The sequence below is a fragment of the Hyperoodon ampullatus genome (assembly GCF_949752795.1).
Source record: "Hyperoodon ampullatus genome assembly, chromosome: 11".
Taxonomy (NCBI): domain Eukaryota; kingdom Metazoa; phylum Chordata; class Mammalia; order Artiodactyla; family Ziphiidae; genus Hyperoodon; species Hyperoodon ampullatus.
Window position 1 is genome coordinate 51797436 of NC_136924.1, and position 27321 is coordinate 51824756.

The 27321-nt window shown below is 40.2% G+C and overlaps 1 protein-coding gene across 1 annotated transcript in view; it reads left to right on the plus strand.

The window, feature by feature from the left end:
- The window catches only part of ANO6 (anoctamin 6), a gene marked incomplete at both ends in the record, with an annotated part of 210594 nt that overhangs the window by 18308 nt on the left and 164965 nt on the right, over positions 1 to 27321 (plus strand). The window lies entirely within an intron of this gene.

The window sequence follows — 27321 nt, forward strand, 5'->3', positions numbered from 1 at the left end:
GCCTATGGCTAATTAGTATGTCTATAGAAAGAATATGTTCATTGTAATTTGCATAGATTCTCTTGGGTAGGATTCCAGAAGTTAGATTGACATTTTAGTCAAAAACACCCAAGAAGATTATTAAGTTGACAGAGATAGCATATGGTACATTAATATTACTAATACGCATTATTTGTGTTACTGAATTAAGTCTGAAAATATCAAGAGGGAAATTAGCTTAAAGCACTGAATTTCCAAGTCTGTCTGAGTGTGAGTACACAGTACATCTGTAATTGATTTTATTCCTCAGGTGACTTTATTCAGTTTATACTGGGGATCACTTTTCATAATATTATAAAAGGGATGAATAAAAATGAATATATTCATTTACCTTCTATGATAAATAGTTTCGATCAGAATTGTTGAATCAGTGACATTCTTTGCAGCCAATGAGTACAAGACTGAAACCTGTTGAAAATTTACTTTGTGGCTTTTGGGTTTCTTGCACTTTCCAGTGTAATCCTCTTTGAGTTCTTCAGGATTTTTTTAACCTGGGTCAGTATAGTGCCTGAAGTATTTCTACACTTGGAAATTCAAATAAAAATAAACATTGCTAACCCTGAGGCAAGAGTAATGGGGCTGAGGTTGCTGGGCTTTGAAAAAGTAAGCTGCCCAGTAGCCTATAATAGAGAGGCCAGCTGCGGAAATGGATATAGAGGGAATCCTAACAGATTTAGGGAATTCATTCCTGTAATTAACCTAATGGTATAGATTGTTAAACATTTACATGGTCCAAATATAGACTTTTCCCTAAGACTGTTTAAAAGTAGACAAAGCAGGGACTGGTCTGATTGTTTTGATATAGCCTTGCTGCCTATGAGGGTAGACCAGATGACTTCACATGGGTTAGTTCCATCCCATTTTCTAATGAAATCTATCAACCCAAGATTTGTTAAGTGTCTGCTCTATGCCTATCAGTGTTAAAAACTAAGAAGGTACATAAAAAGAGTAACATATGTTAAGTGCCATGTATAATTTTTGTTTTGTTTTTTATTGTGCTTTTTTTTTAAACATCTTTATTGAGAGTATAATTGCTTTACAATGGTGTGTTAATTTCTGCTGTATAACAAAGTGAATCAGCTGTACCTAAGCATATATCCCCATATCTCCTCCCTCTTGTGTCTCCCTCCCACCCTCCCTATCCCATCCCTCTAGGTGGACATAAAGCACTGAGCTGATCTCCCTGTGCTATGTGGCTGCTTCCCACTAGCTATCTGTTTTACATTTGATAGTGTATATATGTCCAAAGTGCCATGTATAATTGTAAATACTCTGTATGTAGTACATTTAATGGTTATAATAATGCTATTGTTACCAAATCGGGTCTGGCTGCTTGAAAATCAATATGAGAGAGAAAGAGAAAGAGAGACAAATGTTGGTAGAAAGGAAAGTCGCTTTTAATCAGAATGCTGGCAATCCAGGGAGACAGTGGACTCAGTGTCACCCCAAAACTACCTCTGAAGCTTGGCCATGAAAGCATTTAAAGGGAAAAAGGGAAGTAATCTCAGTTAATCATTGAGATGGGGGGCAGAGTCATCGCCATTCCCCACTGTGTGCAGGCTTGTGTGCAAATTTGTTGACTCCTTGTGATTTTTCTTTAGATGCTGTCTTGTTCATACAGTTTGTTCTCGAGATTACTGAAGGGGAAGCTAGGGAAGAGATTTGGTCATCTGTTAATTACTTATTCTTCATTTCTACTTCTTTGATCTATGGAAAGAACCAACAAGTTAGGTAAAGTATTGTGTTATCAAAAGATTTGAAAGGTGTGCTAGGGCCAGAGATGAATAGAGCATGGGGGTGCCTGGTTTAAGGTTAGTGACAAGACAGAGGGGCCTCCTGCAGAGAGCTCTTTCCTGCAAAGAGCTCTTTCCAGCCAGAAGTTGCTTACAAATCCCCACTTGTCAGAACATCATTCCATTTCTGTGGGATAATGGGTGAAGGTGTGTCTTCTGTAACTTCTTCCTGCTGACATAGGGTGCCATATTCTTAGAGTGGGAGATGTCAACATGGGTCTGTAGCATCTCTTTGCTGACAGTTGTACCTGCCCGTTTAAATATACAGGTAGAACAAGCTACAATGATTTTGATGCCCACAAAGATATAGATTATTTTGAGCAATAGTGTTAATCCCATTCTCTTAAGGCCAGTTCTTGGAATTGTGCTAGTCATAGACTCAATATTGCTCAAGGTGGAGCAGCTTCTGTCATGGCTGCAGTCTGGTCATCATGCAGTCAGCCTTCTTCCTCTGGTGACAGTTACAGTATTTGTAAAACAGCTCAGCAATGTGCATTAGACACTGAATGTGTTATTCTATTGTCTTAATCATTAGCTGCTTGAGCCTGCTCCTTTGTGACTCAGGGAAGCCTGGGAGACTTCAGCTTCTCTGCAAACGAGGCAGGAGACATGAAGGGGCCTTTGTACTTGGGGGTGGGGAACCCACAGAGTTCTGCTCGGTTCCTCTATTAGGTAGGTGCTATTATTATAATACCCTTTTTATGGATGATAAAATTGAGGGTCAAGAAAGTCAAGTAATTCACTAAGGTCACACAGCAAGTAAATAGTAAAAGCAGGATTAGAACTTAGGCTCAATCATTATACCGATTCCTGGACAGTCTAGTTATGGATACAAGAATGCAAAATAAAATAAGAACAGATAAATATATGATTAGCTAATGTACTGCAGGATTATGGATCTTATTTCATAAGAATCTCATTGCCATTAATTTTGTTTCATCTACACGAAAACCCTGCTAATTTCTCCCTAGGTGGAAGGTTGATCTGGATATGAGAGTGAATCCTTGGAGTAAATGAAGGAAAGAGTTTGATAAATACTGCTGTAAAGTTACTTTTTTTCCCTCTCCTGGCAAGCATATATAATGGTAATAACTTTATTTTGTGTAGCTGTGGCACTTACAGTTAACAAAGCACTTGAGTCTCACTTGATTCTTACAACAATCATGTAGAGTTGGCAGGACATCCATTTTATAGATGAGGAAACTGAACTGCTATGTCACCCTGAACTTTTGCCACTACACTGTTCTGTCATTCAGTTTAGAAACCTTTTGCCAAATGGGATGGCTGCATTTTCTTCTGTGTTTATAGAGAATATACGTGAGGTAGTAAAGAAAATGTGTTTCGTGATAAGTAAACTTTTTAGAAAAAACAAACCAAAGAATTTGGAATCAATTGACCTGAAGGAATATAGAGGAAGACACTGGCAAAAGGCATTTAAATAAAGGGTTGTGGCACTAACTAGTTAGTATGTGTGGGTGCCCACTGAGTCAGTCTTAGAATGTGTTGACTGAAAAAAAATGCACAGCCTAAAAGTTGAGAATTATGTTTTATTTGGCAGACAAAACTTTACTTAAGCCTGGGATGCAGCCTCTTAGATAGCTCTGAGGGACTGCTCCGAAGAGGTAAGGGGGAAGCCAGGGTATAGAGGAGTTTTTGCAACAAAAACCAGGTAGTTGGAACGTCAAAAGATTACTGTTAATTAAAGAAAACCAGGTATCTCAAGTTAAGGAATTTAGCGCTTTTCTATGTGGGAACATGGAAGAGTCTGGGCTCACTGAAATCATTCCTTTGGTATGCACCTCAGCTATCTGGGGCCTGTACCCTGTGTTTGCTCATCGTGAGTCTCCTCAGGGTGCATCGTTGGGGCGGCTGTAATGTGATGGCTTAATGGCTGCAACATCCTTTGTTTACTGATATGGCAGGCAACATTCTTTCATTGACAAATACTACTCCAAGGATATCTGATCTGGGCTCATTGGGCCAGCCTTAGCCAAAAGTAACACCTGCTATTTAAATACTTCCTTTTTTGAGGATGAGTTAGCTGTGGAAATGGAAGCTGGTACTCTGAGGTCAAGATTGTTAGTCCAGTGATGTAGCTCAACCTCACTGGTCTTCAGGTTGTCTTAAAACTATAATAATACTTATTGGTGGTACCACATAGGACTTTTTGTAGGAATGAAATGATAGAGTAGACGTTAACTGCTTTGAACAATTTTGAATTTCAAGCTAATAGAGAGCATTATCCCAACTGCTGTAATATCCTGGACCTAGAGCGCCTTGTAAATAACTGAAGTTGCGATTTCCACATCCAAGAAGCAGAATCACAAAATGCGTGATTAAGAAACTATTATCTGGGCTTCCCTGGTGGCGCAGTGGTTGAGAGCCCGCCTGCCGATGCAGGGGACACGGGTTCGTGCCCCGGTCCGGGAAGATCCCACATGCCGCAGAGCGGCTGGGCCCGTGAGCCATGGCCGTTGAGCCTGCGCGTCCAGAGCCTGTGCTCCGCAACGGGAGAGGCCACAACAGCGCGAGGCCCACATACCGCAAAAAAAAAAAAAAAAAAAAAGAAACTATTATCTGATAATAGGAAAGAGTATATTACACAGGAAATTTATCTAATTTGTATCATGTTCATGAAATGTTCACAGTTATTTTTTAAGTTGTGGTCAGCATTTCCTCTTGAGTAATTCTTCCAAGATGTTTATTCCTTTGGATTACAGTCTGCCATTTTGAATTTGGTTTATTAAATATTCTGCAAGTTTATAAAGGTTTGCAAAATCAGAAAATTTGTGTTTTTTTTTTCCTCAGGACAAATTCATTGTCAGGTCGAGCCATTCCCATTTTAAGGCATTTTAGTGATCTCTTTTTTTGTGTTGAGGATAGGATGTGGAGGATATAGATTTGTTAAGGGAAGAATAGGCTATCCATCAGATAATAAACTTGATTTTCAAAAATCTGGATAATATTTCATGTAAATTTCTTCTGAAGGAAAATGTTAGACACTGAGGATTCTCCAAATCATTCAGCCATTTATGACCATCTGACTCTTAGATACTTACAATGTGCCAGTTACCTACACGCCAGTATCTTATGTACTTTTCCTTTTAAATGGTTACCAGAACTTTTCTTTATCTTTGGAATTGGCTTCTTTTCTTTACTAATTAACAGTTTAATGAACACAGCATCCGAAAGACTAAAGTACTTAATGAGAAAGCTTCTGACTGAGCAGATCGTGAATCTGTACTTTCAGGTTCATATGGAGTCTGAAGAACTCATGAAAATGCTTCCTGTGAAGTGTTCACACAAAAGGCCAACCTTGGGAAGCTCAGTGTTGCCTTTTAACATATAGTTCAGCTAACTGAAAAGAAATAAGAAGTGAAGCTCAAGAACTGTTACTAGATCTAATCAAAGGTCTTTGAGTTGGAGCAAAACATTGACTGTATAAATATTGAATACTAGAAGAAAGTTTCGACAAAAATAATCAGTCTGTAATAGGATAGAAAAGATTTTTTTTTTTTTTTTTTTTTTTTTTTTTGCGGTACGCGGGCCTCTCACTCTTGTGGCCTCTTCCATTGCGGAGCACAGGCTCCGGATGCGCAGGCTCAGCGGCCATGGCTCATGGGCCCAGCCGCTCCGCGGCATGTGGGATCTTCCCAGACTGGGGACGAACCCGTGTCCCCTGAATCGGCAGGCGGACTCTCAACCACTGCACCACCAGGGAAGCCCTAGAAAAGATGTTTATTGGAGCCAGACTGAGGACTACAGGCTGGAAGACAGCTTCACAGATAACTCTGAGGAACTGCTCTGAAGTAGCATGGTTTTCAGCGCCGTTTTATATCTTGTCAGAACAAAGAACGTCAAACAAGTCAGGGATACCTTCCTTCAAGGTTTCAAAGAAAAACCAGATCAGCACGTACACAGTGCATCATTATGGCCTTGGCACCTGGGAAGGAAGTCCTACCATCGAAGGGGTACCAGCTTTGGCGTCCCAGGAGGAGGGGCATTTAATCTTTATTTTTAATGTGGACATTCTTTACTTCTGGTCAGTGCACCCTTTCCTTTAATAATTAGAGCAGATGTACAATGTGTTTGATAGGCCACAAACAGGCTGTTCTAGTTAGCATAAAATTCAAGTTCGCTCATGAATAAGCCAGAATGCCTTCCCTGTACCACAGTATGTGAAAATTTCTTTTATCAAAAGTAACACCAAGGTCTACCTTGAAGATATTTCATGTGAAACGGGAATAAAGAGGTGAAAACTTAGGCATACTTTTCTTTTTTTTTTTTTTGCGGTATGCGGGCCTCTCACTGTTGTGGCCTCTCCTGTTGCGGAGCACAGGCTCCGGACGCGCAGGCTCAGCAGCCATGGCTCACGGGCCCAGCTGCTCCGTGGCATGTGGGATCTTCCCGGACCGGGGCACAAACCTGTGTCCCCTGCATCTGCAGGCGGACTCTCAACCACTGCGCCACCAGGGAAGCCCAGGCATACTTTTCGAAGCTAATGCTACTGTCCATATTACTGAAGCAAATTTTGGTCAGAAGTTTTATTCCATACTCTCCAAGTAGTAATTCTTCCCAGTTTCACCCACGGAGAATGTTTAAGATAAAGGCGTGAGAAAGAAAATAGGTCAGATTGTCCTTAACTTTTAATAGAAGATACAAATTCTGAGAATATGCCCAAGTACTACTTTTTGAGTTCCCACAATAACAGAATAAAAAAGTGGAGATGGGATGTGATGAAACCAAGGTGGGTTCTTTGAAAGGACAGACCTGGGAGTCCAAAGGCCTGCTTTCTAGTTTTAACCCGATCGCTAACTAGTGACCTTGGACACTTAACTAGTCTGGATCTGTTTCCTCAAAAGCCAACAGAATGTTTCACCTGGAGATCTTCAAAGCCCCTTGCAAATTCTGTGATGCTCTACATAGTTGCTACATAACAAACTATCCTAAAGCTTAGTGACTTAAAGCGACAGACAGTTTACTACATCTTGTGATTTTACACAGAGATTCAGCCACGGCTCAGCGAGTAGTGCTCAGCTGGCAGACGGTCATGTCCAAGACAGCTTCACTCATGTTTCTCTGACCTTGGCAGGGGGTCTGGAAGGCTGGGCTCAGCTGGAGCTGTCCATCAGCATGGCAGCTTCAGGGTAGTGGGACTTATGACAGGGCAACTCAGGACTCAGAGACCAGTGTTTTAAATTTGCCTTCTGTTTTAAATTTAGCCTTCTCGAAATCTTGGCAAGATAGAAAATTCATCCTTGTGCCCTAGGAGAGAATGCAGATGACCAAAATTAACACCCTGTTCTCCACTCCTTTTTTCTTGCCCATTCTCTCGTAGTGTTTGCTTATTCATTTAATTTTTTAAAAACTTTTATTTGTTCAGCCTACATCTCAAAGTCCCTCAACCACTGCTTAAGTTTTATTGTTATTATTATTATTGTTATACAATATAAAGAATACTAAGATCTTGGAAAGTGGAGCTTGAGAGCATATTCCAAGGGCTTGACATGGGGTGAAGAGCATAGGGTGTTTCCCAACCTTCTCATTTCTTTTCTTTTTTAAAAAAAATTATTTTGTTGAAGTATAGTTGATTTACAATATTGTGTTAATTTCTGCTGTACAGCAAAGTGATTCAGTTATACACGTATACATTCTTTTTCATATTCTTTTCCATTATGGTTTATTACAGGATATTGAATATAGTTCCCTGTGCTATACGGTAGGACTTCGTTGTTTATCCAACAATCTATCTAATCCCAAACTCTCAATCCATCCCTCCCCCACCCCCTCCCCTTTGGCAACTACAAGCCTGTTCTCTATGTCTGTGAGTCTGTTTCTATTTTGTAGGTAAGGTCATTTGTGTTACATTAGATTCCATATGTAAGTGATATCGTATGCTATTTGTCTTTCTCTTTCTAACTTAGTACGCTTAGCATGACAATCTCTAGATTCATCCATGTAGCTGAAAATGGCATTATTTCATTCTTTTTTATGGCTGAGTAATATTCTATTATATATATGTACCATGTCTTCTTTATCCATTCATCTGTTGATGAACATTTAGGTTGTTTCCATGTCTTGGCTATTGTAAATAGTGCTGCTGTGAACATAAGGTTGTATGTATCTTTTGGAATTATAGTTTTGTCCGGATATATGCCCAGGAATGGGATTTCCGGATTATATGGTAACTCTATTTTTAGTTTTTTGAGGAACTTCCATACTGTTTTCCATAGTGGCTACACTAATTTACATTCCCACCAACAGTGTAAGAGGGTTCCTTTTTCTCCACACCCTCTCCAGCATTTATTATTTGTAGACTTTTTAATGATGGCCATCTGACTTGTCTGAGGTGATACCTCACTGTAGTTTTGATTTGCATTTCTCTGATAGTTAATGATACAACCTTCTTATTTCTAATGTGCGGTTGCTTGAAGCAGAGAAGCTGGTGGGAGTGCCGGCTTCACCTGCCTGAGCACACAGACAGTCACAAAGAGATCGTTTCAGCAGTTGCAAAACCATATTTTATTTTATTTTATTTTATTTTATTATTTTTATTTTTTTTTTGTGGTACACGGGCCTCTCACTGTTGTGGCCTCTCCCATTGTGGAGCACAGGCTCCAGATGCACAGGCTCAGCGGCCATGGTTCACGGGCCCAGCCGCTCCGCAGCATGTGGGATCCTCCCAGACCGGGCACGAACCCGTGTCCCCTGCATTGGCAGGCGGACTCTCAACCACTGTGCCACCAGGGAAGCCCGCAAAACTGTATTTTATCGTTAAACAATCAAACCACCTGATCTGATGCATCATGTTTCCGTAATCTTGAAGTTAAGCGTAACACTTTGAACTCATCTCTCCTGGAGACGTGTATTCATCCTGAATATAACAGGTGGTGTTGTAAAGTTTAAAGAAATTATTAAACAAATATTACAGGGAAGTGGTCAAAAATCTCTAAACACAAACATATCTATGTGTCCAAAGATGCTTAATCATTTTTTTTTAAAGTCTAGGTGATTTTTAAATTTTAATTTTTGGTCATGTCTTAAACTACTGTTTTTATTAGCTATAGTGTATAAGAAATGACATCTCTCCATTGCTTCTTAGATAGGGACACATGCTGAAATTGGGCTGACAGTCGGTGTTCTTATTAAATACTCATTTCACTGCTGTGAGGGGGTTTTGTTGCCCAGGCCCATACAACTCCCACATTTTACCGAGGCTCAAAGTGAACTGTAAGGAAGTGGTGGTGGTGGGGATCAGCCTTTATTTTATTTTATTAATAAAAGTTACGCTGTGTTATTTCATTGCATCTTATAGGTGATGGTTTGGTCATTGACACACCTAAAGGTAAATATAAATTTGTACTCTGAGGGGACAAATTACAGTAAAGACATGATCTTTATAAATCTCTTTCTCTAAGTCAGCTTTGGGGATTTGTGGAAACCTTCACACAACAGGGAATTGTCGTGATTCTTGACTCATTCAGGTGTTTATCTTTCTCTTGAGACTAGCTCAGGAAAAAGGCTACCACTGTATTGTTCTTGCTTACTCTCTGCAGATGCTGTTAAATCAACACTTTTATTAGCCTTTTATTTTTTATTTTTTTTACAACTTTATTGGAGTATAATTGCTTCACAATGGTGTGTTAGCTTCTTCTCTATAACAAAGTGAATCAGCCATACATATATATCTGTTCCCACATCCCCTCCCTCCTGCGTCTCCCTCCCTCCCTCCCTCCCACCCTCCCCATCCCACCCCTCCAGGTGGTCACAAAGCACTGATCTGATCTTCTTGTGCCATGCGGCTGCCTCCCACTAGCTATCTACCTCACGTTTGGTAGTGTATATATGTCCATGCCTCTCTCTCGCTTTGTCACAGCTTACCCTTCCCCCTCCCCATATCCTCAAGTCCATACTCAAGTAGGACTGTGTCTTTATTCCTGTTTTACCCCTAGGTTCTTCATGACATTTTTTTTTTTTTTTTTTTTTTTTTTTTTTTTTTTTTAATTTTATTTATTTATTTTTTGCTGTGTTGGGTCTTCGTTTCTGTGCAAGGGCATTCTCTAGTTGCGGCAAGTGGGGGCCACTCTTCATCGCAGTGCGCGGGCCCCTCACTGTCACGGCCTCTCTTGTTGCGGAGCACAAGCTCCAGACGCGCAGGCTCAGCAGTTGTGGCTCACGGGCCTAGTTGCTCCGTGGCATGTGGGATCTTCCCAGACCAGGGCTCGAACCCGTGTCCCCTGCATCGGCAGGCAGACTCCCAACCACTGCGCCACCAGGGAAGCCCTTCATGACATTTTTTTTTCTTAAATTCCATATATACGTGTTAGCACATGGTATTTGTCTTTCTCTTTCTGACTTACTTCATTCTGTATGACAGACTCTATGTCTATCCACCTCATTACAAATAGCTCAGTTTCGTTTCTTTTTATGGCTGAGTAATATTCCATTGTATATATGTGCCACATCTTCTTTATCCATTCATCCGATGATGGACACTTAGGTTGTTTCCATCTCCGGGCTATTGTGAATAGAGCTGCAATGAACATTTTGGTACATGTCTCTTTTTGAATTATGGTTTTCTCAGGGTATATGCCTAGTAGTGGGATTGCTGGGTCATATGGTAGTTCTATTTGTAGTTTTTTAAGGAACCTCCATACTGTTCTCCATAGTGGCTGTACCAATTCACATTCCCACCAGCAGTGCAAGAGTGTTCCCTTTTCTCCACACCCTCTCCAGCATTTATTGTTTCTAGATTTTTTGATGATGGCCATTCTGACTGGTGTGAGATGATATCTCATTGTAGTTTTGATTTGCATTTCTCTAATGATTAATGATGTTGAGCATTCTTTCATGTGTTTGTTGGCAGTCTGTATATCTTCTGTGGAGAAATGTCTATTTAGGTCTTCTGCCCATTTTTGGATTGGGTTGTTTGTTTTTTTGTTATTGAGCTGCATGAGCTGCTTCTAAATTTTGGAGATTAATCCTTTGTCAGTTGCTTCATTTGCAAATATTTTCTCCCATTCTGAGGGTTGTCTTTTGGTCTTGTTTATGGTTTCCTCTACTACCCAAAGCAATCTACAGATTCAATGCAATCCCTATCAAACTACCACTGGCATTTTTCACAGAACTAGAATAAAAAATATCACAGTTTGTATGGAAACACAAAAGATCCTGAATAGCCAAAGCAATCTTGAGAACGAAAAACGGAGCTGGAGGAATCAATCTCCCTGACTTCAGACTATACTACAAAGCTACAGTAATCAAGACAGTATGGTACTGGCACAAAAACAGAAAGATAGATAAATGGAACAGGATAGAAAGCCCAGAGATAAACCCACGCACATATGGTCACCTTATCTTTGATAAAGGAGGCAGGAATGTACAGTGGAGAAAGGACAGCCTCTTCAGTAAGTGGTGCTGGGAAAACTGGACAGGTACATGTAAAAGTATGAGATTAGATCACTCCCTAACACCATACACAAAAATAAGCTCAAAATGGATTAAAGACCTAAATGTAAGGCCAGACACTGTCAAACTCTTAGAGTAAAACATAGGCAGGACACTCTGTGACATAAATCACAGCAAGATCCTTTTTGACCCACCTCCTAGAGAAATGGAAATAAAAACAAAAATAAAGAAATGGGACCTAATGAAACTTAAAAGCTTTTGCACAGCAAAGGAAACTATTAGCCTTTTATTGATTAGCCTTTCATTAAAGACTTATTGTGTCTTTTATTAATTAGCCTTTTATTAAAGGCTTTTTGTGTCTGTTTTTAAAACTGGCCCCCTTTCCTTGTTCCGTCAAAAAAATTTCTTTGCTTTATTGATAGTGAGATGTTCTATAGACCAGCATAACGTAAGTTAAGACCCTTACAGCGAGTAGAGAATATTCTATAGTTTGGGTTATTTAATGTCACATTTGTTTAATCGTGTAAATATTACATTGTCGCTGGAAGAAAGTAAGAATATACAGAGGAAGAAACAAAATGATAGCACCTATAAATGTCCGTTAACACTTTGTTTATATCAGGAGTTAAGTATTTATGTTTAATAAAATATAAATTAAATTAAAAATATTTAACAGCCGACACGGCGCAGGCACCAGCTAATCAGAATGGACTGGCTTTACACAATATATACTGTCTGGTTAAAATTGGTTTGGGGTTATATCCCTCTAGATATTTCCCCGTGCATATGTAGACATGCTATATATTTTAAACAGTTAGCTTTCTTACCTTGGCCCCTCAAAAGTGTCCGGATGGTTTCATAGTCTGATTGTACCAACTTCAATCTATGTATAAGAAATACAGAATTGAAAAATAAACTTCTGTCTTGTTTATTTGTCTATGAATTTACTTTTGACTTAGCTTGTCAAACATGTAATAATAAACGATTTCCATTTAGTAAATGTAAGGTGACATGTACATCTTGTTAAAGGCAGAGCATGTCTTAGGAAAAGAAGTGTAGCCTTATAGGATGTCCTCACCCTGCTCTGTCCCACTGGGTTTTCTCAGTGGAAATCGGAGGTCCAGACCATGCATCTCATTTACCTCCAAGCCCCTGCCCTGATCCAGCTGCAGAGAGGAGAAGATAGAATTCAGAAATCTTAAACATATAAAGTTATTCATTCTTTGAAATTAATTTTTGAGAAGCATGTTGATGCCATTAGTAATGGCAAAATGTGAAATGGGGTCCATGGAAGAAGCACAGGATTTAGAAAGTTTAAATATTACTCTAAATTTGCATGTGATTAGAAGTTAGAAGGTATACAGTATCATTAACCACCTGGATTTAGATGATTAATCTCTCACAACATTAAAACGTGAAAATGTGTAATTAAGTTGTTCCTTAATGAGTGCCTTAAAAGTTATATGAACACGTTAGGTTACTTTGAATGAGTTGTTATTTTGGTTATAGGTGAGCAGTGTCATGGTTTCCTTATCTGTTAGATAAGGGATTTAGACTAGATTATATCCAATTCCTCCCAGCTTGCTGACTCCATAATTGTATATTAATAACTCCTATAATGAGGCTAGTCATGTTTGGTTTACAATTTAGATTTGCGAAAGCTCTTCAGAATTCTCCATGTAATTATTCCAGTAAAACTCAACAATCTTATACATGAGGGGGTTGATGGATACTGGTTGGTACAGAAAGGAGTCAGTAGAGAAAGACTTATGAGTTACAGTTTGAAGAGCCGGGAAAGCTTCCTCCAAGATTCTGGAAACCCAAATTTGTAACACAGTTGTCCAAACCTCCTGGAGGTGGGCCAAGAAGTAGGGGGAGAGAGAGGATGGGGTGTTGCTGGTAATTGCCTGGGAGGCCCAGTGAAGAGTACTTTTCCTGTCATGTTTTCATGTGGGGAACGCCTGTGGCCAAAGAATTGAGGCCACAGAACTAAACTGTGCAATTGGATGTTTTCAGTATATCTTCTTTGCTTTTACTGTGATCTGTGGGGAAATATATAACTTGGTGGGCTATTTATTTATTTATGACTTTATTTTTGTGCCTGTTGCTGTAGTTTACTGAAAGCCTACCAAGATTAGAAGTCACCATGAGAAGGAGGAACATCAACAAGAGTCAATACCTGGTCCAGTCCTGTATCTGCCCCTCACTAGCCTTTGACTAATAATGGTCTTAGAGTTCACCAAAAGCATGCACAGATCCTAGATTTTAACTACGCTTTGCTGAAAATACGGTATTCTATGAGAACTGATTATTAGTTAGGCCTGAGCAGTTAGACCTGAATTGATTTTTGTTTCATGGAAAGCCCACAAAATAGACAATAGTTATAATGATGGTGACAATAATTATAATAAAATATAATAATAAGCCAGTCTTTATTGAGTATGTACTGTGTGCCAAGTGTTCTTCTAAGTTCTTTACATTAATGCATTTACTCCTCACAGCAGCCTTGGTTGGTTAGGTGCTCTTATGATTCCATTTCTACAGGTGAAGAAACTGAGGCACAGAAAGACTAGGTAACTGGTCAAGGTCGTAAAATTAGCAAGTGGCTGAGCTGGGAATTGAACCCAGGCCACCTGGCTCCAGAGTCCACATCCTTGACCACGGTGCAGCCTCTTTCCCAGAAGACAGGGCTACCCAGGACTGGACAAGTTTATTGAAGGCATCAGAATGCTAATAACTGCTCTTACTTAAAGAACCAACACTTTATTGTCACATTTTAAGTTTTTTGGGGAAAATAATGTAAGTGCAGTTTAGTTTCAATAATTTGTTTTGTTTCTTAATTTGACTAATCAAGTGTTTATCCCACTTTTGAGTGAACATAAAATGGTGACATTTAACTTTTTTTCACTAGCTATACTTATGATTAAATGCATTGTGGATATTTCCCAAAATTATAAATATAAAAGACGAGACCCAGTTATCAGTTGAAAATGAAGTAGAAACTGCATTATGGCCAAGTTCTTCTGTAAACAGATAAACTCAGTATATTTGAATGCATAAAAAATAAAGTTTCCTGGTTCTGTGATTTTAGTGTATATTTTTATCTTATTGTCATGCCATGAAATAGTCATATTTTAAAATAACCCTGTCAAGATTTGAGTCATCAAATTTTTAACTCCCTTACATATTTTATAGTTTAGAACAAGCTACTTTTTAATTAAAACTTGCCATAAGTAAATATTTCTTACATTGTAGACACTAAAAATTAACTTACTATAGTTTTTGCCTGTCCAGATCATCAAACTTAATGAAACTTTATTCCTGTTTACTAGAGTATTCTTAATGGTATAGCATCTTTTTTCTATCATTTATTAGTTTATTTCTTTCCTCTCACCTTCCTTCCCTGATATTATTACTCTGGTATTTATTGAGTGTTTTATGTATTGGAAGCCCTTAATCTTGGTCACCTTTGAACACTTAGAGACGATTAGCCATCATTACTGTATTTTTCCTCTTCCTGGAATTCTTTCCTCCAGTAAAAGCAGAAGTGTTGCCGCAAGAAGTTTTAATGGGCATTATTCCTCAGGGAACCGTCATGGAATCATAGGATTCTGCTCAATTTAGGAAGATCATCCTAAATTATTTTTTAAATTATTTATTTATTTTTAAATTAATTTTTATTGGAGTGTAGTTGATTTACGATGTTGTGTTAGTTTCTGCTGTACAGCACAGTGAGTCAGTTATACATATACATATATCCACTCTTTTTTAGATTCTGTTCCCATATAGGTCATTACAGAGTATTGAGTAGGGTTCCCTGTGCTGTATAGGAGGTTCTTACTAGCTATCTTTTTTTTTTTTTTTTTTTTTTTTTTTTGCGGTACGCGGGCCTCTCACTGTTGTGGCCTCTCCCCTTGCGGAGCACAGGCTCCGGAGCACAGGCTCAGTGGCCATGGCTCACGGGCCTAGCCGCTCTGCGGCATGTGGGATCTTCCCAGACCGGGGCACGAACCGGTGTCCCCTGCATCGGCAGGCGGACTCTCAACCACTGCACCACCAGGGAAGCCCTAGCTATCTATTTTATATACAGGCGTGTGTATATGTCAATCCCAATCTCCCAGTTTATCCCTCCTCCCCTTACCCCCTTGGTAACCATAAGTTTGTTTTCTACATCTGTGACTCTATTTCTGTTTTGTAAATCAGTTCATTTGTACAAGTCATTTTCATTTTATTGTTTTGGTCTCTACTAGTTGTGACTCCCAGTTCCGGGTGGTTATCAAGAGGGGAAATTATGACTCCATCAGTTCCTGGATGGATAGATCCTGCATCTCCTTCCGGCCCCACATCTCTCCACTATAATCTTGAAGTTATTGCCTCTCTTTTTATGATTAGGCTGCCATCAAGTCAAGTGTGCATATGCTGTGTACACATACATACGCACACATACTGTTGACAAAGATGACAAAAGATGAAGAATTCACAGTATTTGGCCTTTCCTGGCTTTATCGAATACTGCCCCAGTAATCATTTCAGATTCTGGTGCCTTCCTGGCTTTCTAAGCCTTTCCAGCCTTTACCTAAGGCAGTGAATGTAATTTATTTTCATATCTGTCAGTTTGTCGTTGCATTGGTACCTTGGAAGGGCTAGTGTTTTCCATTTATTTGAATGTTCCTACTGTTAATCATTACAAAATCATATTATTACTGCCCATATATAAATCAGAAAAAACATATTTGATTTCTAGCATTCTAATGTGGTAAAAAATTGATGAGTAGAGGAAACTTCTTATGCAAATGTAAGCGACTGACAGAGAATAAATATGGGCACAAACTCTTGCTGTTATAATCATCTTTTGACCTCAGCCACCCTTTGTATAGCCCAAGTAATGACTGTTTGATATTTATTATAAAGCATATTAAATTCCATGATTAACTGAACCTTTCATTCCTCTTTTTTCACATAGCGGTGAAAATAGATTGTTCTATTATCATTCTTGCCAGGAAATTTACAAAATGTATAAAATTATTCATAAATGTATTTTAAACAGAAGATATATTAATGTATTTATTATTGGGTGTACTGAGCAGAAAACATTTCACATTTGAATGGCAGGCACATGGTTATAAATTCACTTCCTGCTGAATATTAATCATCAACTCCATATGGCTGGTGGATAAACCTCTGAGAGATGACCAGGAGATGTAAATTCTTACCCTCGTCATGGATTTTTTATCTGATTTTGTTTAATGTTTAAAATAGATTGCATGACCTTTGAATTAAAAAAAAAGAGTCATCCTTCCTGAGAAGTCCAAGGGCAGGATGGTCTCAAGATGGGTTATTATTCCTTCTGCTCCCCTCTTGGCTTGTGGGATCTGGGCTCTCTTGGCCCCTCCTGTGTCTGACTGTTTCTTCCTTCTTGGTCTCCTGCTTCCTCTGCTTGACTTAAAATCTTGGTGTTATTCAGAGCACCAACCTGGATTCACTTCTGTTCTCGCTCTGTTGTCCTTTCTTCCTCCCTTCCCTTCCCTTCCCTTCCCTTCCCTTCCCTTCCCTTCCCTTCCCTTCCCTTCCCTTCCCTTCCCTTCCCTTCCCTTCCCTTCCCTTCCCTCCCCTTCCCTTCCCTTCCCTCCCCTTCCCTTCCCTTCCCTCCCCTTCCCTTCCCTTCCCTTCCCTCCCCTTCCCTCCCCTTCCCTCCCCTTCCCTCCCCTTCCCTCCCCTTCCCTCCCTCCCTCCCTTCCACCACACAGCTCACGGGATCTCAGTTCCCCAGCAAGGGATTGAACCTGGGCCATGGCAGTGCAAGCCCAGAATCCTAATCACTAGGCCACCAGGGAGATCCCTGTTATTGCTCGCTCTATTATACGTGTTTTCTGAGGGCGTTCCATTCACGCTTGCAGTTTATAGGGTCTGGCCTGCCTTTGGACTTCAGACCTCCCTCCAGGCCATCTCCACTGGGATGTACCCACCTCTGTGCTTCCTTGTTTTCGTACTCTATTGCCCCCACTCCACCTGTCCTGTGACCTCCTCAGTCTGGTTCACCACTGACCCCAGCATTCGGCAAGGCAGCTGGCATGTCGTAGGCACTCAGAATGTGTTCAGTGATTTAGTGTTCACAGTCGAACTCATTATTCCCCAACCCCCACCTAAAAATGCACACGCTGAAAAATGCATCTCTCCCTGTGTTCCCTCTCCCAGTGAATGGCATCCCCTATCCACTTTCCCCACCTCCTCTCTCTCCTCACACCACCCTGCTGCTGCTTTTTCTCCATACCCAGTCCTTTAAATTCTGTCTCCTGTGTTTTCTGAGTCCATTCTCTCGCCTCCATCCGAAATATCACCGCCTTGGTCCTAGGCTTCTGTGTCTGTCACCGGGACTGTGGCCTTATCTCTCAGTTTGTATTGCAGCTTTCCAATCTTGTCTTCTCAAATCCACATTTTTGTACCATTGCCAGATCAATCTGTCTACAGTACATGTCTCAACATGTCACCCTCCTAAACTTACAAGGCTTCAGTGAAGAAAACTGTAAGCCTTACCAAGATTGCAACATATTTAAGTAAATGACAGGGGGTTTTGGTGCTCCCTGTCTGGGGAGACAGTAGTAAAGTCCTCATGCTTTTCAGGTTTGTTTTTTTTAGTTTACTACAGTGCTAATCAGGATTCCAAATGGAGTTTTTTGAGAAGACTGGATATGGTGATTCACTCATCTTATAAATTAAATGAGTGAGAATAAATTTTAAAAATTGAAGTGTAAGAGAGTGGTCTTTACAGGAAGAAAATCTGGTGTTGAATCTTAGCTCTGCTACATATTAGCTGGGTGGCCTTGTACCTCTCCCTCTCCCCCTCACCACTCAGCCCTTCACTGTGTCTTCCTCTTTAAAATGGGATTACTATGGGAACTACCTCTAAGAATTTTTGTTAGCATTAAATGACATAATGACAGAATACATGTAGTATATTTAGCACAATGTCTGGTAGCAAATGCTTCATAAATGTTAGCAGGATCAAAAGTACATGAAAACCATAGTCACATATGCATACGTACGTGTTTATGTAATACATAAAGATGGTAATAGCGTTTGTTTCAATATGGTGAGGTTGTAAATGTTTATGACTTTTCTCCATTTTCTACAACTATCATCTGTCACTTTTCAGGTAGGAAAGAAAAAAATGTCTTTCAGTGACTTCCTACCTTTACGAAATAAATTTAAGCTCCCTTCCACCTCATTCAGTGCCCTCCATAACCTCCCCCTCTGTACTGCTCTCTCCTCATCTCTGATAGCTTCCTCCTGCCTACATTTTCAGTCACCCTGAATCCTGAATTACTTTGTTCCCCGTACACACTGTTTCCTGCCCGCATGCCCCTCTGCTGTCATGTCCACTCCTAACTTTTCTCATGTACTGCTGTTGCTCCTTGAAGATTTAGCTTAAAATCACTCATCCCATCAGGTTGACCATTAGGATCCCAGTGTTAAAATTATCTGAATTTGTTTCCCCTCAATGGACTGTTTTTTTCCAGAATAAGGACTTTACTAGAAGCTGGAAATAAAAGATGATTAAGTTACAGTCCATGCCCTTAGGTTGCTTATCATCTAGCAGGAGAAGAAAGGCATGTAAATACACGAAGGTAGTAAATGTTGCAGGATCTCTGACACAAGGACCTGCTGAGTATAGTCGCGCAGCAATAAGGTGCGATAAGTCCCTCTTGGGGGCAGTGGGGGAATTAGGGTGAAGGGCTCAGAATGTTTTCATTCAAGAGTGATGCTTAAGGGCTTCCCTGGTAGTGCAGTGGTTAAGAATCCGCCTGCCAATGCAGGGGACACGGGTTAGAGCCCTGGTCTGGGAAGATCCCACATGCCGCGGAGCAACTAAGCCTGTGCGCCACAACTACTGAGCCTGCGACCTAGAGCCCGTGCTCCGAAACGAGAAGCCACTGCAGTGAGAAGCCCGCGCACTGCAACTAGAGAAGGCCTGCAGGCAGCAACGAAGGCCCAACGCAGACGAAAATAAATAAATTTATTTTTTTTAAAAAAAAGAATGATGATTAAGCTGCTGAATAGGAGTTTCCTGGGCAGATAACATGGGGCCCGTGTTCCAGGCTGGGCGTGGGAAAACAGTTCGACACAGAGAATGGTGACAAATTGAGTTTGAGGTGGGGTCTCCAAAGTGCTTGGCACGTGATAGAAGCTCAAAAACATTCAAACCGAACAGTATGCCCCTCCTAGTATTCCAGGTATGGGCTTCAGGAGTTTGCGAATCCTTCGAAGTTGTATATAATATTTTATGTTTATGTGCCTCTGAGAAATTTTCTGGGGAGAGGATCCTTGAATTTCACTATTTTCCCAAAGAGTTGCATGGCCTATGAAAGGTTAAAAACCACTCTTGACAAATATTCTGCCACTAGAAATGGGTGAGGTGAGGGGCGGAGGACAGACAATGATTCGAAGATAAACTGTCCCCAGCTGCAGCTGACAGGGATGCACCTGGGCATTCACGGGGCAGTCACTCACCTGCTAGGGCCGCTGAGGGCCTGGTCACAGTGGGCACTTCAGGCAATGGTTCCACGCACACTTTTCTGGCTCCTTTCAGCAAGCAGGCTCATTCCTGCTTTCTGTTTGCTCCATCTAAGCCATTACAGTGTTCTTTCCCTGATAGTCAAAGCAACTCTCCAGGGCAGGAAACATTATGGGGTTGAAAGACTGGGGAGAGAATGGAAGCACCATATGTTTTATTCCGAAAATAAAGTAAGGAGGTGAACATGTGAGGGGAACAAGAAAGCAAATGCAGTAACCAAAGCAGTTCAGTGGCAGTGGTGTTAAAGAGACTGCATTAAAAGACTGCAACAGCATTAACCCCCCAGGGATACTGTGGGGTCAGCTCATTCATTCCTCAGTGGCTGGTAAAGAGATGTGTGAATTACCCGACTCCTAGAATCCTGTCTGGGCAAACCCAGTGTCCTCCTCTGCCCCTCTGTGCAGCTATATACGTTTGTTTAGAACATATTGCACTATGGTGTCCTTGTTAGTACTCTTTTCTTCCATAAGGCAAGACTGGCTTATTTTGGAATACCCAGCATTTGACACTCGGCTCGGGACATGTTTATTGAAAGAACACACTCGAGCTTTCTAGCTTCAAAGTAGTGGAGTTCATAGTTCAGTCTGCACAGAGGAAACCCCAAACAGCTGAAGAATTGCATCATCCTTTGCTTGGTTCTTTTCCTCCTTTGCCCAGTGAGGCACTCAAGTAAAAGAGCTAATCAAGGAAGGGAGCAGATCTTCTGCAAAGATACAGGCTGCTCTTTTGAAGGGAGACATTTGGTGCAATGTTGAATCCGATGCAATTTCAGAAGCTATCGGCTTGCTAAACAGTGTTGATGATGACAAAGCAAAGCAAAGGACAAAGGTTACGGAAGCAGACGGAGGGCACTACTGGTCACACTTGGATCTGTCTTGGGCGCGCCCACACACCCCCATCAGTCGCCCCAAGTCAAGTAACCTTCAGAAGCATAATGATTAGTTGTATTTTCCAAAGCTCAACATTGGGATGCATGGATCAGGCACTTGCTTGCCTTACGTGAAGCTCAGCCCTGCTCACAGGGATTTGGAGGATCCCTTACAGTGTTGGGGGGAACTTGCAGAGGGCTCAGAGCTTGTTTAAAGGAATGAAAGATTTTAAGATGGGAACACTGAAGAAGGAAGTGAAGGGTGGCTTCATGGTCTCCAGTGTGTGAAGTACACAGAGAATAGTGATTAATATTTTCTTTCCTATTACTAAGGAGCAAAGAATAGGAATATTGATTTGAACCATATGAGAACTGAATTGATGGGATAAATTAAAATATTATTGAAAATATCTTCCTTTACTCCTATCATATTAACTTTATTACTTATAGACAGTTGGTCATTCCTAGCATTCAAGTCATTTACACTGTTGCTTTCCTGGGTTAGACACTCGATCGAAAGAAGGAAAGGAAACCAGTGATGCTGATTGAGCACCTACTGACTGCAGGCTCTGCTCTGGGTTTTCTTGCGTCTCAGATTTGCAAACATCATCCCATTTAATACCCAAGGGGCAGGTATTATTATCCCCATTTATTTGTGGGGAAACTGAGGCCAGGAGCGCTCAAGATGACAATTATAGGTGGCAGTCCTAGGTCTTTTTTATATGTTACTTCAATCCTGAGTCTGTGCAACTCCAAAGGCCTTGCTTCTAATTTATCCTTAAATGTGGTGATTCTCATGTTTACTGAGTCTGTCTGGATGCCTCATTCTCGATGAGGCATTCCAAACTGGCCCATCCCAGGTCCGGAAAGCCTTCACCTCTGAGAACAACTGTGCATTTGATGCAGTTTGGCACTTACATGTCCAAAACAATCATCTATTCCTATTTCTCAGCCTGGACAAAGCATACTTACAGAGCAGCAAATTTGTAATGCATGCTTTCCAGCATTGCAAAAAGAAAAAGAAGAGAAAGACATTTCAGTATAATAAAGTTAAAATTTTAACCCTAATGGCATGCCTTTGGGTTGTCTCCACAGTGTGGGCAAGCACAGATGGTATGCAGTATCAAGGCTCATAGCAAGGTGAATGATTCTCATCCAAATTAAACCTGTTGGTAACCAAACCTTCCTATCCCTGACGTCTGCTGTGCCACATATTTTTCTGATTGTAGTGTTACACAGTCAGCTCTCTGTATCCGCAGGTTCTGCATCCACAAATTCAACCAACCGTGGATCAAAAATATTCTCCCCAAAAATTTCCAGAAAGTTCCAAAAAGCAAAACTTGAATTTGCCACAAGCCAGCAACTATTTACATAGCATCTACGTTGCATTAGGTATTATAAGTAATCTAGAGATGACTTAAAGTATACAGGAGGATATGCTTAGGTTATATGCAAATACTATACCAGTTTATATAAGGGACTTGAGCGTCCAGGATTTGGGTAACTGCAGGGGTGCTGGAACCAATCACCCACAGATACCAAGGTATGACTGTAAGTGGTCCACTGTAGATATTTTGGAAAAAAAAGAAAATTGCAAATAAAACAGAAATCACCCCTAATGCTACTGCTCAAAGATAAACCAAACATGAATACCTTAGTGTGCTTCTTTCCAGCCTTCTAAAAACGCAGAATTTTATATAGTTTAGAAATACAGTATCCTGTCTTTCCACCTAACTTGCCTCATAAGCATTCCGTAATATTTATTTTTCATTGTGGTAAAATATACAGAACATAAAATTGACCATTTTACCCAATTTCAAATGTACAATTCAGTGGCATTATATACATTCACCACTTTTCGTCTCCAGGACCTTTTCATCATCAGCATTGCTTATATTTAAAAATGCTTCACAAACCACATTTAATAGCTGCATAATATTCCACCAGACAGAATTGACGTGGAAGCCTTTGCTAGCAAACATTTCACAGATATTTATTTTGTCTTCACTGTGAGGTAGACTTTGTGGCTGAGTCCATGAACAAAACATGGTTTTTGCCTCCAGGATCTTAAGTCTGGTGAAGAGGTTGTTCATCAGCAGGCAATTTGATTCCCATGGAGGGTGAGCACAGGGGCTGTGGAGGAGAGTTTAAGTCGATGTACTATTTACATAATCATCCCTTGATTGTTGCAGATCTAACGTGTAGCAGATTATTTTGCTGTTATAAATAATACTGTGAGATTGTTGTAGGTATAAATATTTTTTCACATTTCAGATTACTTTATGAAGATTTTGAAAAGGGGACTTACTGGACTACTCATTGTAACAGGGCAATAAGTGGAACTGGTTATTGTCATTTCTCAAGGTCAGGGGCAGCCACCAAACGTTTTCATTTCCTGTTACACCTGATGAGCTCTACCAACTTTTTCATAAATGTGTGTCTTACTTGCATTTGGTAGGATTGTGTGAAGCATTGGGATTGGGTAAAGAGTGTATCCGACGAGGAAGAGCTAGGAAGGGCAGAGGCAAAGGGATAGTGGCCGAGGTCAACATTGTAGCACAGGGAACGTTCAAACTGTCCAGCTGTTTGTACTCATTTCAGAGGCCTTGGTTTGGCTCAGGCTTCAGGGCTGTGCTCCACGGGGCTCCTTTCTGTGAAATTCCAGACTTGTGCACTTGAAGCCCTCTGTGCAATAAAAGTAGCCTATTTAAAAAAAAAAAAGTAACTTTATCATCTAAACAGAAACTTCTGGTCTTTTATCCAAGCTGCAAGAGACTTTTGGATATCGTACAATACTTCCCTGTTCAGACAACAGATGAAGATTCTGAGGCTTAGAAAAGTTAAGAAACATTCTGAAGAAAACCAGTTGGGTGGACAAAGAAGAGAGATTCAAACTCATTCCTCTTGGTTTATCTGGCGGTCACCCCATTACCTGTCCCATGTTGTCTTAGCCTTTGTTCTTCTCTTTACAGGAATCCTTTTCTTCTTCCCACTTCTAAATTCCTTATTTTGTTCTCTGCTGTTTTCTTCTAAGATGTTACTCATTTTCAGTATTGAATATGTATATGTGCTGGCTAATATCTATCTACAGTTGTCATATTATGCTGGTGTGTTTGAGTTCCTTTAGTTGACTGATTTGTTTGACTGCTAACTCTCTCTTCATCTGGGCCTTGTTGTTTATTGGAAAGTTTCTCTTGGCTCTGGCAAAACTAATCAGTTATGCCTTATTTTTCTCCCTTTGTGTTATTCCCTTTGGGTAATTCTGTGGGTTCTGTTTTTTTTTTGTTTTGTTTTGTTTTTGAATTAACTTTAAGAAGTAATATACCCTTCAATGAGATAGTAAATGTGGAAACCTGGTTCAGGGCCAAAGAGTAAGCAGTTTTTAAATAGATCATGTATGTTGAGAATAGGAATATTAACACGGATCTCTGATGTATTAATTTCATGATGTTTGATACATAAAGGTTAGTTGGTAAACCTTCTACCATGGGTACACGTGTATGTATTTATGTAAATGTGCATGTATTTTTTTTTAATGTGTAGTAACTCTTCCTTCTAAGGTCAAGTTGACAAAAAGAAATAAAGTTAGCATTGCTTCCTGTTAGACAAAATGCCATTATCTTCAGTAGAGCTTCAGATGTATCTAATGACTCTAAATATAGTGCCGTGGGCCCTCTGATAATAACCAGAAAAAGGAACTTAAAAAGCCAGAGCGCCAAATGTGGTCTGAGGCTCTCAGCCCCAATATGAGGTGATTATTATGCAGTTGGAAAATCCTGTAGCTTAGATTCTAAACAATTTCTGGTAATCAATATCTCAAAATAATTCACAGAGTTATCAGGTCCTTTCATTTATGAGAGAAAGGAACAATTCCTCATTTATCTGAAGTCTTTTACGTTGGCAATTCCATCCTTAATTAAAAAGGCATTGGCATTTGCATTATGAAAATTGTTCTTCTGGATTTATATCTGAGTCTATTAATTTAGTGTTTCAAAACTGATTAGCCTTAACCCATATAGTTACTTTTATACAAAGGCAACTTAAAAATTGATTTTGGAGTATCTTGATTTTAAAGATCATTTCAGACATCTGATTTGCCTGTGTTGGTTCTCCTGTATTGATGTATTAAGTTCTGGAGAACTGAGGAATAAATGCAGTACATTCCACTCCAAAAAAAGCCATTATCATCCTCTCTTAATTTAAAGGACTTGAGAGCCCAAGGAGACATACCCTGCTTCTGCACCTCACACTTGTTCTCTCACTCATTTCCTTCTCTATTTTTCAGTGTGGAATAGTCATTATGATAGTAATAGCAATTATATTTTCTTAAGTGCTTACTGTCAGGCCATGTGTTACATCCAACTTTAGTATTCATAATAGCCCTATGAAGATAGGTAGTATGATGCTCATTTTATGGATTAGGAAGCTGAGACTCTTCCCAGTAGATTACATGATTAACCTCCTTTGATTAACCGTTTGATTGATTGATTCCCTGTTATTTCCCTGTCATTTCTCTGGTCCATTCTGCACGTCACTGCTGGTCCCATCTGTGTTCTATAATATTCCCTTGCAGAAACACCTTTAAAGACTCCCCAGACTTCAGTCAGTCTACAGGTTGGCCCCAGTTGCTTTAACTTTATATCCCACAACCTCCTTACAAGAACCTGCACCACAGACCCCAAGGTGAGCATACTGTGTACTTTCCTCCACTCTTCCCCCGACCCAGCTCTGGCAGATGCCTACTATGTGCCAGGCACTCTGTTAGGATCTTAGGTACATAGTTCTTGCCTTTAAAACTTTATACTCAGTGGCAAGGCAGACCTGGATATATTACCTCTCCTTAGCCTTTATGTGTCTAATACCAGGTTGGTTTAGAGCTCTTGCCCTTGTTGAAACTTTCCCTAACCATTCAAGGCAAAAGTGAGTCTGCCCTCCTCAGAACGTGGCCTGAACTGACTGTAGCAAATGCTTAGCTTCAAGTTTTGATCTTCTTTTCATGTGCCTGGATCTTAGCCCACTTCTGCGTTATAGAATCTGTAGGTAAAGTCTGTGGCTTTAATATCTCTTTTATCACTAAACTCTAATTTTTTTTTTGCGGTACGCGGGCCTCTTACTGTTGTGGCCTCCCCCGTTGCGGAGCACAGGCTCCAGACGCGCAGGCTCAGCGGCCATGGCTCACGGGCCCAGCCGCTCCGCAGCATGTGGGATCTTCCCAGACTGGGGCACGAACCCGTGTCCCCTGGATCGGCAGGCGGACTCTCAACCACTGCTCCACCGGGGAAGCCCAACTCTAATTTTTAAAGAGAGGATTGATTAATTTATTAAAATCTGTATAATTTCATAAAGATATTTTAGCCTAGGAATATCATGCTTTTAATATATTGCACTGTGACCTGAGACCACATGTATTAAGCTATAAAAAAATTAGGTGGGTGCAGAAATATGGCATTTTGTTTTGTTTTTTGAATTTTTTACAAACCCTGGTACCAAATCTTTTATTTTTTAGATTGATTAATAATATTACAGTTACACCTTCTTTTTCATTAGCTATCAGCACAAGAAGAAAGCCTTTTGAATATAAGCCAAGCCTTTAAAGGACACTAATAACATATCTTGAGCTCTATTCCTTTGAGTTATGGGATTTGTTAAGTAAAAGGTAAGTGGCATAAGCAGACTGAGTCCTGACTGAGATAGGAAACCTGTTCTAGTGCTGGCCCAAGTCACTAAATTGGGTTACCCTGATCTAGTCAGAAGCATCATGTGCCCCAACTTATTCACATGCCAGATGAGGCCATCTTCATCACAGCAGACATAGCGGGGTTTTGACCCACTGAAGACTTTTGGGCACCTGTCTCCATGTTATGTTAGTTTGAATTTCACCCATCTATTTATGTATATACAGGCATCCCTGGGAGATACTGTGGGTTTGACTCCAGACCACCATGATGAAGCAAATATCGCAACAAAGCAAACATTGCAGTAAAGCGAGTCACAAATTTTTTGGTTTCCCAGTGCATATAAAAGTTAAGTTTACATTATACTGTAGTCTATTAAGTGTATAATAGCATTATGTCTAAAAAAACAAGGTACATACCTTCATTTGAAAATATTTTATTGCTAAAAAATGCTATAACCATTATCTGAGCCTTCAGCAAGTCTTCATCTTTTTGCTGATGGAAGGTCTTGATGTTGACGGCTGCTGACTGATCAGGGTGGTGGCTGCTGTGGCATTTTCTTACCATAACAGCAATGACATTTGCCACATTGCTTGACTCTTCCTTTTACTTACTAACTGGCCTAGTTTCAATATTGTGGTGTCTCAGGGAACAGGGAGGCCGGGGGAGAAGGAACAGCTGGTTGATGGAGCAGTCAGAGCACACACAATATTTATCAGTTAAGTTCGCTGTCTTATGTGGGTGCAGTTCGTGGCACCCCAAAGCAATTACAATGGTAACACTAAAGATGACTGATCATAGATCACTGTAGCAAATATAACAATAATGAAATAGTTTAAAATATTGTGAGAATTACCAAAATGTGACACAGAGACATGAAGTGACCAAATGCTGTTGGAAAAATGGTGCCAATAGACTTGCTCGATGCAGAGTTGCCATAAGCCTTCAATTTGTAAAAAACACGGT